The sequence below is a fragment of the Ictidomys tridecemlineatus genome, unplaced genomic scaffold (assembly GCF_052094955.1).
Source record: "Ictidomys tridecemlineatus isolate mIctTri1 unplaced genomic scaffold, mIctTri1.hap1 Scaffold_50, whole genome shotgun sequence".
Classification (NCBI taxonomy): domain Eukaryota; kingdom Metazoa; phylum Chordata; class Mammalia; order Rodentia; family Sciuridae; genus Ictidomys; species Ictidomys tridecemlineatus.
This window is the reverse complement of record NW_027523264.1, coordinates 648,148-658,687: the sequence shown is the minus strand read 5'-3', so window position 1 is coordinate 658,687 and position 10,540 is coordinate 648,148.

Sequence of the window (10,540 nt, the reverse complement as noted above, 5' to 3'; positions counted from 1 at the left end):
TTAGTGCCACCCTAAGTTGCTGAGGCTCACCTTGAAATTCTGATCCTCCTGCCTAAGCCTCCCAAACTGTTGGAATTACAGGCATGCCCCACCATGCCTCCTTCAATTTGATGAGTGAAAATATTTTGTAACCATTCTCTACATCAACCTGTAAACCATTTCTATAATTGATTTTCATCCTTCATAGGCAATCACAACCCTGATTTCTACCACCATTGGTTTTACCTGTTTCTAAAGTTCTTAAAATTAAATCTTATAAAATGTACTCTTGAATCTGGCGTTTTTTGTTGCATTATGAATTGGAGCTATGTTATAGCATGTATCAATAGTGGTTGATTGGTGTTTTATTTTATGAGTCTACCAATTTTAAGAATTAAACTGGTTAGACATTGACATATCAGCCTCTTCATGAACATATATTTTCTTTCTCTAGGGTAAACACCCAATAGGAAAACTAATGAGTCATACAATAGATATTTAACAATTTCTTAAAGTTGGTACACTACTTATATATGCCCATAATCAATATAAAGAGTTCTAATTGCTCTAAATTCTCACCAATACATGGTCTAATTATTCCTTACTTTTATACCTTTTTTGTTGAAATCATCTCATTGTGATTTATTTTGTTTTAGTTTTGCATACTAGAGATTGTACCCTGAATCTCATGCTTGCTAAGGAGGTACTCTGCCATAGAGCTGCATTCCCCACTATTATTTTAATTTTAATTACTATTCCCCAGATGACCTCTGAGCTTTAGGACTTTTCATGCACTGTCTAGTCATTAAATATGCCTTCTTCTATGAAATTTCTATTCAAGATTTTTGTCCATTTATTAAAGCACTTTATGAATATATGTTATTATTTGGCAATTTGAGATACATCAATCCTGATTAGCAACCTAATCCTTCTATAACCAGCAGTTTAAAATTATAAACATGGGCTGAGGATGTAGCTCAGATGGTAGAGTGCTTGCCTAGCATGCACAAGGACCTGAGATCACCACCACCAAAACAAAAACAAAAACAAAAGCCCAACAACATGAAATAGAAGAAAACATAATAGCTAACATTAAATTCTGGTATAATAGGGAGAATCTGGACAAAGACAAAAATAAATTGGCATGGTGGTGTGCACTGGTAATTCCAATTTTTCAGGAGCCTGAGACAGAAGGATTGTAAGTGTGAGGCAAATTAGCGAGATCCCATCTTAAAGTAAAAAAATAAAAAGGGCTAGGAATGTAGCTCAGTGGTAGAGTGGCCCTGGATTAAATCCCCAGTACAGCAAAAATAAATGAATGGATGAATAAAAAATAAGTTCATATAATAAGCTTCAAGTAAGTAAAGAACATTTGTGGGGCACATGTTTTTCTCTAAGAAAAATAAAAAGACCAATTGCTTTATTTTGAAGTATTTTTAAACTTAGTTTCTAGGGTGCCAATTTACCCAATGTTAGAATAATATTGTATGTGGATTTAGAAAAGATACTTACTGTGTTGCCCCTTCCCTGAGGAGAATGTCATTGTTAAGTAGTAGCCGGACATCTGAGGAGGAAACCATGTTGAAAGGTTAAGTACAGGACAACCTTAAGAATTTTTAGTAGACTTCTAGAACAGATATTTAAAATTCAGGCTTTGACTTCGTGTGGTGGTGCAGGCCTGTAATTCCAGCTACTCAGGAAGCTTAGGCAGGAGGATTCCAAGTTTGAGGCCAGGCTCAGCAACTTAGCTTGGTCCTAAGCAACTTGGTGAGATCCTGTCTCAAACTAAAAAATAACAAGGGCTGAGGATTTGGTTCAGTGGTAAAGCACTCCCTACTTCCAAAAACAAAAAACATTCAGGCTTTGCAAAAATAAAAATAAAAATAAGAAGAAGCAACAGCAAAACTGTGATTATCCTAATTCATGTTAGAAAAAAATGACAAAATTCAACAGTCATCCCACCATCATAAAACAACAAAAACTACAAGCTATGGTAGGAATAGAATAGATTTCCTGGATATGAGAAAGGGCCAAAATTTTATAACAAACTTCATAATGAAACATAAACGTTGTTAATAATTTTAAAGTCAGGACAAGAATGATTCCTACTGCCTCTACTAAATACACTGTACCTATAAGTCCCGAAAAATGTCATGAAAATATCTTTTTTGTTAAATCATCCAGACCTCCCTTTTCTGTCCCCCAATAGCTATTCTTCTCTGGATCACTTATTAAAAATGGAGATTAAAATGTTAGGATCTCCTAGGGTTTTTTTTGTTGTTGTTACTGGGGTTTGAACCAAGAGATGCTTTAGCACTGAGTTACAGCCTTAGTCCTTTTTATTTATCATTTCAGGATAGGGTCTTGTTAAATTGCTGAGGCTGGCCTTGAACTTGTGATTCCTTTGCCTTGGTCTTCTGAGTAGCTAGGTTTATAGGCAGGGGCCACTGTGCCCAGCAAAATCCAATATAAATTAAAATTTTAAGACATGAAAGACAAAATTTGACATGTGAACTAATTAGCAACAGGCACAAGGAGTACATACCACAAACACACACCTCAGAATATTCTCATGTACATGAAGTTTGAGAACCCTGCCATGATGAAATAATTAGATAAAATATTATTTTTCTGAAAATAATGAGAACTGGTAGAGATCAGGATGTGGAATATCCTATATTAATCGAGGAAAACAAAAAAGAAATGGGTTCTAATTAGGAAGAGTGTTCATGAAAATTATACAACATGAGACTACCTGCTACAATATGGATATTCCACTGTGTTTATTTTCTTTGATAAATATACTGAATAATGTTCTCTATTCATCACCTGTTTGGGTCAATCACTTAGTTAAGAAATTAGTAAACCTACTGGGTACAATGGTGATGCCTATAAAATAAATCCCAGCTACTTAGGAGACTGAGGCAGGAAGATCATAAGTTTAAGGCCAGCCCGAGCAACTTAGACTCTGTTTCAAAAAAAAAAAAAAAAAAAGACCGGGGATGTAGTTCATTGGTAGAGCACCCCTGGGTTCAATCCCGGGTACTGGAAAAAAGAAACTAGCAAACCTATTTTGAATAATAAATCTTTTTTTTTCTAGTTCATTTGTGGGAAATCTGCCAAATGGGCTATAATCCATACCATTTTCTATGAAGCTGCGTTTCCTGTAATTCTTACACAACTGCGAAAACTCAGCAAAGTGTTTGTAGTGGAAAACTAAACATATACATATTTATTCATTACAAAAGGCATTTCTGCAAAAGAAAAGACACAAGTCGTAGTTTATAGACAGCCTCATAAAATAACATCTAAATGTATAATAATAAAAGTTACCAAACTGAGGGCTGGGGTTGTGGCTCAGTGGTAGAGCACCTGAGCCTCACATGTGTGATGCACTGGGTTAGTGCTACATAAAAAAACAAATAAATAAAATGAAAGTACTGTGTTCACCTACAATTAAAAATATTTTTTAAAAAGTTACCAAACTGAAAAATCAAGATACTTATATTTCTGAAGTCCCACCAAAATTTTCAAAAAAGTCACAAAAATCTGATGAAATTGGTACAATTGAAAGAAAGAAGATTAAATAATGGATGAACTGTTCCTGCAAAAAAAAATAGTTCACCAGTTCAGTAACTAGGAAGAGAAGCATCAATAAATAGAGATTGAGGACTGAATAATACACTGTTACTATCCTAAGGATCTAAAACCTAGAAAGGAATATATCAAGCAGGAATTAAATGCAGAACTAGACACAAAGTAAGGCCAAATGAGTTCTATTATGTATGTAGGAGGGGCAGTGATCTTCAATGTCAGTGATGTTTGAACTGGATTGGAGTAAGTAAAGCCAGGAGGGCATCTCAGGCAGAGCAAACAATATATACAAACTCAAACAGGTCATAAAAAACTGAAATAAGCCTGTTTTAAATATCTAACATAATATACAGAAGCCACATAGATTAAAAATTCATTTTTTAAGATTGTAAAGAGGTCTCTAGTGCAAAAAGTTTGAGAAGAGCTCTATACACTGATGTGGTTAAATGTTAATGATATCTCTTAAGTGAAAAGAATTTACAACATGATATATTATTACTAAAATTTTATTTAAACAAATATATAACTACTAAATACTAACAGGGTCTATTCTCTAATAGTTGTATTGGAAAAGATATTTTTCTTTCTTTTTATGGTTTATCTCTGCCCAAAAGAATATTTTACTTGCATGATGAAATTTTAAATTTCTTAAAAAAATAAAAACAGAAGAGCATGTCAACATCTCTTATCCTTTAATTAAAAAAAAATGAAAGGGAGATAGGCATGATAGTGCCAACCTATAATCCAAGCTACTCTACTCAGGATGCTGAGGCAGGAGGGTCACCAAGTTCAAGGCAAAAGTAGGCAACTTAGCAAGACCCAGTCTTAAAAAATCTAAAGAGCTGGGATATAGCACAGTGGTAGAATGACCACTGGGTTCACTTCCACTACCACCATCACCAAAACAACAACAACAACAACAACAACAACAAAACGGGGCCATAAAGATAAAGGCTACTAAAAGATATCTAAATTCAAGAACCAGCTCAAGGAAGCAAAGGACAATAAAAGGAGATTGTCAAAATGCTAAAGGCAACAAGGAGGGCTTTTTAAAGTTATAATTCCTGCCCCCAAAGGGGTGGTGTTGCAGGTGAACCCAGGGTTTCACACATGCTCTACAAACACATCCCCCACTCTACAGTTGGATTTTTAAAGTTACTCCTTGACAGAAGTTTTTGCTTATTCACAGCATGTCTACATAATGTCTTATGTTTGAAAATAAAGGTTGACAAATTGTTAAATGAGGCGATTGTATTGATAGAGAAAAGTAATCTAAAAGCTAACTTCCATTTTTCTAAAGAAACGAAACTGAAATATATAAAAGTCAGAGAGGGGACTGGAGTTGTGGCTCACTGGTAGAGTGCTTGCCTTGCATGTGTGAGGCCCTAGGTTCAATCCTTATCACTGCATATAAAAAATAAATAAAATAAAATAAAGGTATTGTGTCCATCTACAACTAAAAAATATATTTTAAAAAAATCAGAGAGGACCATAAAAGTAGTATTATTTGAAGTCAGGTTCAAAATGTTGAAGTTCTCCCAGTGCATTTGAGAATATCAAGAGCAGGGGAAAGAAATATTTAATTATAGAAACCACAACATCTCCAAGTTTTTAAACAAAAGTGGGGTGATCTGAAGATACATGCAATGGCAAGAGTTAAATGCCAAATGAGTGGTAAAAAGGAATGTGATCATCAGCAGATCCCAATGTGGAATCCTAAAACATTTTCATAGCAAGAAATACCATGTTACTGAGCACTCCTGGAGCACTGCCACACACTCTTCACGTGGCAGGCGGGATGCTGCTCTCCCTAGCAGGAGCAAGGCTGGAGCTTGCAGTGAGATGGTACGGCTGTACAGCCATGCTGTCCATTTGGCTTTTTATGGGAGGATTGTGGAATCCTCTGTAGAGCAGGGTTTCCAGAGTGTGGTCCTGGAAGAGTAACATCAGCTTCACTGAAGACTAGTAAAGAAATACAAGTTCTCACTTCACACTAAATCAGAAACTGGGGTGGTAGGCCCTGCTGGTGAATCTGACCCACACTGAAGGTTGAGAACCACTGGGTATCACGTGACCCTAGTTTCAAGGCAACACAAGCCTACCAGGAAGTTAGGAACCTGTGGCAGTTTTCAATTCCTAGTATGTCCTTATTTTTTCACAATTGCTTAGAAAATGAATGCTGTGTGTTGTGATGTGTTGGCTGAGGAATTTCAAGAGGCTGTTTGTAGTGGTGTTAATGATTAAGAATTGCATTCCTGCAGAAGAGATCATTAGTTGACTTCATAACACTTACGAGGGCTGATATTCAGTTCATTGATTTATGCACATTGTATTGATGTCCCTTTATGAAGTTAAGTCTCTTTAAATTAATTTTTGATCACACTTGAGCATGAGACACTGACTAACAATGTGCACTAGTGGGCTGCAATAGTAGAACAACTCCCATGCTGTCCCGGGGGCCGCCGATGAGCCTGATTTAACATGTCCAAGAAAGGCATAGAAAGGCATGACTATGGGGCTGTCCTTCTGTTGGGGGTGTCACAATGCTGCCTCCGATTGCCCTTGTCTGTTTGTTTTGTGCTCTGCAATGGAATGCCACAGACTGGGTGGTTCATGAAGAACAAACAGTTATTCCTCACAGTTTCAGAGACTGGAAAGACAAGGTGGTTTGAGTTTAACCTTTGTTTCTAGTTTTGCTTTATTCTCCTGCCTGTGTCTGGGGAGCACCTGCTCCTTGTGTGACCTGGCAGAAGGTTCCACATGGTGATAGGGAGGGAGGCACATACAGGGGGAGGGCAACAAATTCACTCCTGCAGTGAAATCCGCTCTCCAGGAGCTCAGGCCTGGTGACCCAGCTGCCTCTTACAGGTCCCACCTCTCAACCCTCTTGCTTGGAGGTCAGTAGTAACCCGTGGTCTTTGAGGGAGGCCTTCAATCCATGGCAAGCTCCTCCTCTACTGGGGAGAGTGTGATACCAGGGTCACACACTGAACTGCCTTTCAAGTTTTGGGACGTCTGAGAAGCAAAGAAAGGGATGACATGGGAGGGTGAGCCCTGGGAACCAGCTGCTGTCATCTCCATCTGTGGCTGGACAAGGAGCGAGGAGATTCCACTAGGCTTCTCTGGACTGCGGCCTCCTGACTCTTGTGTCTAGGACTCAGACTTGAAAAAGCTTAACCAAGCCTCTTCCTTTCCTTCGTTTCTGGCTTAGTAATTATTATCACCAGGATTTTCTTTCACTTACCTGTATCTCTCACGCAGATAGGATTTTCATGGGCTACCCAGTAATTTTGTTGTCATAAAATCAGCCAAAAGAAATGAATGGCACCCGCATTCCAGGTGCTTAGGTAGAGATTCATGGTAAGGACAACAGGGAGAGATTTCAATTCTGACCACACTCACCTCACTGGTTCCACAGCTTCACACAACTTTTAAAATTATTATAGACAGCAGGAGGGTTCACAGATCACAGTTTCTATATTTGGATGGGGATGGCCGATACAGCCTCTGAACAAAACCTGCATATTTACACTAAAGCATTGTGCACACATGTCACCCTAATGTTTGTGTGAAATAGTAGCACACTGGTTTGACTTTAACCTTCGTTTCCAGTTTTACGTTATTCTCCAGTAGAAGGATTCAAGTGCTTCTCTATTGTAGAGTTGGTAAACTACAACCTGTGGGCCAAGTCCTGCCTGTTTGTTCAAATAAAGTTTTATTGGAACTCAGCCATGTGAAATGGTTGACATATTGTTTATGATTATTTTTTGTGCCTCTATAGCTGTGTTGAGTTACTGTGACTGAGACCATGTGGCCTTCAAAGAAAACTACCTTAAATGTCCCTTATGGAAAGATTGACAGCCTCTGCTCTTTCGTGTCACCAGCCAAGGCAGCATTTCAGGGCTAGAGATTTGTTTATTGGTAGACACTAAATCAGGTGGTGGATGTGTTCCTCTCAGTGTTGGCTTTGCCTTAGGTATCAGTGCAGAAGCAGAAGCAGAGCACTTGGTACTCAGTGTTTAGAATAATGGACCATGGTGAGTTTTCCATGATTTATTTTTAACCCTTATTCCTATAGAAACCTGATAGAAAAGGATCCTTCCAGAGAGTGCTATCTATCCTATTTGTGATAGAACACTGAGCACAAACTCCTTAAAAGAGAGTGTCCTGGCGAAATGGCTCATGCTGTGTGGAAGCTCCTTTGACCAAAATGTGGGAGGCAGCCTCTAAAGTAAGCCCCAGCAGCCCTGCTCCTCTGTTTATGTCATCACATAATCTCCCTGCCTGTGGGCTGGATCTGAAATCTGGCTTCTAATAAACAAAGTAAAGTAAAAGTGGTGCAGCATCACAGCTGAGAGTAGGCTGTGAAAGACATCTGTGACTTCATCTTGGGTCTACTCTCTCTACCTTTGCTCAACTTAGGGGATGCTGGGGCAGTAATAAAGCAACCCTGCTGCTATGGTTTGGGTCTGTCTCCTGCCAAGTGTGAGTTGGAAACTCAAACCCTAGTTCAACAGTGCTGGGTGTTGGAGTCTAATGAGAGGTGTCCAGGCCACAAGGGTAGAGAGAATGGATCAATGACAACATCACAGGACTGGGCTCATTAGCAAGGAATGGATTTCATGTGGAAGGATGAGTTTAGTAGTTTCCTATCCACTTTCTCACCTTCTCTTTGTATTTCAGCATTGGATGGTGCAACAAATCGGCCCTTACCAGATGTGGCCCTTCCTTCCTGGACTTTCCAGCTTCCAGAGCTTGAAGCCGATACATTTTTGTTCATTACAATTGCCCAGTCTGCAGTAGTCTGTTACAGGAGCACTGTTACAGGAGCACAAACAGACTGAGACACTGTGAAAAGGCCCATGTGGCAAGAGACCAAGCCATGCCAAAGACCACACAAGTGGCCTTGGAAGCAAATCCACACCCACCACTCTAGGCTGAGCCTCAGATGAGACCACAGCCCTGGTTGACAGCTGACTGCAACCTCACAAGACCCGGCCCTGCCACGCCTGCACTTCTCACCCTGAGACTGTGAGATTAAAAATGTTTGTTGTTTTAAGCCACCAAATTTTAGGGTCCTTTGTTCCCCAAGAGGGAAAAACTCAGCTGAACTAGGGAATGATGGCATTTTCAGGCAAAGTAACTTACCCAGTCCACTTTATTAGTTAATAGTAATTGACAAGTGTTGCACAGGGTAAGTGCAGTTGTCCCTTCGTATTCAGGGGGAGTAGGTTCAGGGACATACCAAAATCTCAGGTATTAGATCACTTGTAAAATGGCACAGAACTGGGCAGGATGGCTCTGGACAGTGAGGCAAGAGGATCCGGAGTTCAAAGCCAGTCACAGCAACTTAGGAAGACCTAAGCAACCTAGAGAGACCCTGCTTCTAAAAAAAAAAAAAAAAAAAAAGGCTGGGGATGTGGCTCAGTAGTCAAGTGCTCCAGGGATCAATCCCTGGTACCAAAACAAACAAATAAATAAATAGTGTTTTCAGGTAGCCTATGCACATCCTCCCTGCACTTTCAATTACCTCCAGATTACTTATAACACTGAATACAATTGTAAATGCTATATAAGTAGTTGTTATGTTTTAAAATTTATGTATTTTTTATTTAAAACAGTTTTAAATATTTTATATCTGTGGTTTGTTGAGCCCATGGAAGTGGAGCTTACAGATAGAGAGGCAGAGTGATCTGTTATTCCATGGGGTCCACATGTCCCCAACTACTGTCAACATGCCCAAGGCTTGCTCCCGTCTCCAGGGTTGCACACTATTCTAGGATTGGCAGATACCACGGTGGGTCTCCACTCCTCTTTATGCACAATCATTATGTCATAGCTCAAATGGCAAGCTATGATATATATAAGAGTGGGATAATTTTATAGGAAATGAAATGCCAGAAATTGCCCACTTTGAATAGCTATCTATTCTTTTGAAAGTGAAGCTATGGCACGTTACAGGTGCCAACATCTGTACTTTGTAAAATCCAAGCTTTGACCTATCTCCACTGTAGGGCCAGCCTTGTGCTCCGGCAACCCCCAGCTCCTGCAGCTGCCTGGAAGAGGAACTGTGAACAGCCAGGCATAAGCAGCTGCAACTGTCCCAGCGCCCCCAGCCCATGTCCTACTGGCCTTTGCTGCTCATCAGACCCCTGACAGCTGTCAGGTGGCCAGCATAGGCAGGGGAAGCTCTGTGGCCATCAGGGGAGTTGTGAAGGCAGGACAGGCAGAGCTCACCAGCTACTGGCACAGCCTGGAGGCTAATTTGGTGAAGACAAACCAGTTCAATTTGTTCTTTGCCTTTCTTCTCTCATGTACATCCATGGGATCTCGAAGCTCCTCTCTGCATATGGACATGTATTTAGGGGCATGTGCAGACTATAGTGGCAGGGTGGCTTCCTCTGAGGGAGAATCTGCCCCAGATCTCTTTAAGGCTTGTCAGGGGCCATCTTCTTTTTGTGCTTATTCTTGTTGACTTCCTTCAATGCATGTCTGTGTCCAAATTTTCCCGTTTTATGAGGATGCCAGTCATATTGAATGGGTCCTCTGCCTCAGTGACCCACTTTCAGGCTTAATTACGTCTATAAGGACTCTATTTGCAAATAAGCTCACATTATGAGGCCCCAGGAGACAGGACTCCAACAGATTATTTTAGAGGGGGACACAGTTCTACTTGTATAACAGGGCCCTCACCCAAAAGATATTACAGTATTCCATAATTATTAAATGGCTATAGCTAAGATTTGTGGGGTTCTTACTAGTCAAGATAAGTGTTTTATGTGCACTTTAAAATTTTAACCTTTACAGCAACCTTGGAAAAAAGTTGTGTTATTATTATTTCCAATTTAGAGATGATGAAAGTGAGGATTGAAGAGATTATGTAACTTGTCCAAGACCTCAAAACCTGAGATGGCAGGGTGAGACTCTAGTCCAGGTTGGAATGATTGCAGAAACCACAATTTTCATA